The 2,582-nt window shown below is 39.5% G+C and overlaps 1 protein-coding gene across 1 annotated transcript in view; it reads right to left on the bottom strand.

Annotated features, from left to right (window-relative positions):
• LOC106876564 (high affinity cAMP-specific and IBMX-insensitive 3',5'-cyclic phosphodiesterase 8B) overlaps window positions 1–2,582 on the bottom strand; it is a 288,850-nt gene that overhangs the window by 284,214 nt on the left and 2,054 nt on the right. The gene's annotated exons all lie outside the window — the stretch shown is intronic.

Here is a 2,582-nt window from a genome sequence, read left to right as displayed (position 1 = left end):
TATATATATATATATCCCTGAAAAACTTGAAATGTAGAACTTCATCCAAAATAATTCTTCAGAGCCATGATGCTTTCAGAGTGTTTAGTAAGAATCGCAGACAACAAACAGGCAGAGGAGGAGAAAAAGACCACCAAGGCACGGTACCCACGGGAAGACATGAAGGCACGTTACCCACATTCAGGTACCACCGAATAAGATCGGGGTCAAAGAACTTTTACAAGGTGCGGGTCTTTGGGTAACTGCTTCACTTATCAGGGTGTTAGAAGCAAAAATAGTAGCGGTGAGGTCATATTAAGCTGATGATGGAAGGGGCAGTGCCGTATATTTAATAGCACCATCAGGCATTGTAAGAACCTATACCATATATACGATCTAGACAACAACAACTATAACAACACCAACAACCATAGCCATAGCCATAGCAACAACAACTCAACCGACAACAACTAGGACTGTATCAAGGATCATAACAAAAATAACGATCGACAGAACAACATGAAACATATCCCGGGTTAAAGTTTTTTGGTCAGAGAGGGAGGGAGAGAGAGAAGGACAGGCAGACATGGTTAGGAAGGAAGGAACCCTACGTAGACACCTAAAGTATCCACTTAGTGGCCACCACATTGACTTATGTCTTTTAGTCGTCAAAGAAGCCAGTTTCCTTTCTCGATAAAGGCACGAACACCAAAACATCACAGAACTACCTCTTCCTTGTAAAGTATGACATATCTCGAGTTAAGGATACAAGGCCGATCGCTTGTATTTCTAATAATATCGATTTCTAATATTGGTCGAAAGCCACACATTTTGTGCGGAGAGAAAGGAGGGGGTACAATCGATGATATCGATTCCAGTACTCGACGGATACTTTATTTATTGATTTCAGGCCTTAAAGGCAAAGTTTACAGACCTGAACAGGATTTGAACTCAGAACAAAAAAAAGAAAAGAAATGCAGCTAAATTCCGTAAGACATATTGTCCGACGCTCTTTCGTTTCTGCCAAATAAATATCGTTAAAGGTGCGGACAGAGAGAGAGAGAGAGAGAGAGAGAGAGAGAGAGAGAGAGAGAGAGAGAGAAAGGCAGGGATGGAAAGGGATAGGGAAAGAGGGAATAAGAGAGAAAAATACGAGAGGGGAGGGACGGCAGAGAAAAAGTAAGAAGAAGAGAGAGAGGAAGCGAAAGGGAAGAAGACAGAAGGAGAGAAACAGAGACAGAGAACAGGAGAGGGGAAGGAAGAGAGAGAAGAAGAGAGAGGAACGTATGATGTGGAGAGAATGAAGAGGCGGAGGAAGAGAAGTAGCGTGGGTGAATAGTAATGATGTAAGATAAAGCAGTAAAGATGATGTTTTTGAAATATAGAAGTTTACATGTGAAGGACGAACTTGACTGTAGTGATGGTGACGATGATGATGATGATGAGAGGGTAACGGGTACGGAATCTAGGGCAGAGTGGACAGGGTGGAGGCGATGACACCTGATCTATATTGTTGCTGGTTATTCACGTTGTTGTTGTAACGAAACTTTGTTAGGTAATCCTTGTTTATTGAGCTGGGGATCACACAGATATATACATATATATATATATCCAGTGTAAGAGACACGAGTCTATAGAAAGACGGAGAGACGGAAACAAATACGTATATATACACACATATAATATATATATATGCATGTATGGATGTGTGTGTTATGTGCATGTATGTAAGTATGGATATATGTGTGACTGTGTGCGTATGTATATATGTGTGTGTATATATATGACAGAGAGAGAGAGAGAGAGGAAGTGAGAGGTAGAGGAATAGACAGAACGGGAAGTACAGTATGCGTGCGCGCGCGTATGTGTGTGTGTGTGTGTGTATGAATGTTTGTGTATGCACGAGTTTAATGTGTGCGTACGTGCTTGCGGGTGTTACAAAAGAAAGCTGATTGCGACACACACACATACACACTGACACATTACACACACACACACACAAACACAAACATACGTGTAGTAAGACAGAGAAAGAGAGAAAGAAAGAGAGAGAAGGTGATTGTGTGAATATTAGTGAGAGAAAGCTTGAGAGGAAAAGAGAAAGAGAAAGATAAAGAGTGTGTGAGAGAAAGAGTGAATGTCCATGTATATCACTGTGTGTGTGTGTGTGTGTGTGTGTGTGTGTGCGTGTGCGTGTGTGCGTGTGTGTGTAAATAAAATGTAAACATTGAGCGGGGAAAACATCAATGAAATAATTACAAACTAATGTATTGTTCATGTAACTTTATATATTATGTAGTGCACGCGTTTATTTATATATATGTATGTATGTGTGTATGCATGCATGCATATATGTAGTGTCACATGCATGCACACATACGTATGCATATGTACCCCCAACTCTATCTATACACACATACATAAATATACATACATATAATGACTATATACACCTACTCATAATTCGTACTGGGTGAGTAGGATTGTGTATTTTGAGCATTAGTAGTATTACAGCAATAATATTTATGCAGACATTAACAGTTACCCATGTATGTATGTAAATGTGTATGTGTATATATATATATATATATATATATATATAT

This window comes from Octopus bimaculoides, chromosome 10, assembly GCF_001194135.2.
Source record: "Octopus bimaculoides isolate UCB-OBI-ISO-001 chromosome 10, ASM119413v2, whole genome shotgun sequence".
Classification (NCBI taxonomy): domain Eukaryota; kingdom Metazoa; phylum Mollusca; class Cephalopoda; order Octopoda; family Octopodidae; genus Octopus; species Octopus bimaculoides.
This window is presented reverse-complemented; position numbering and strand designations above follow the sequence as displayed.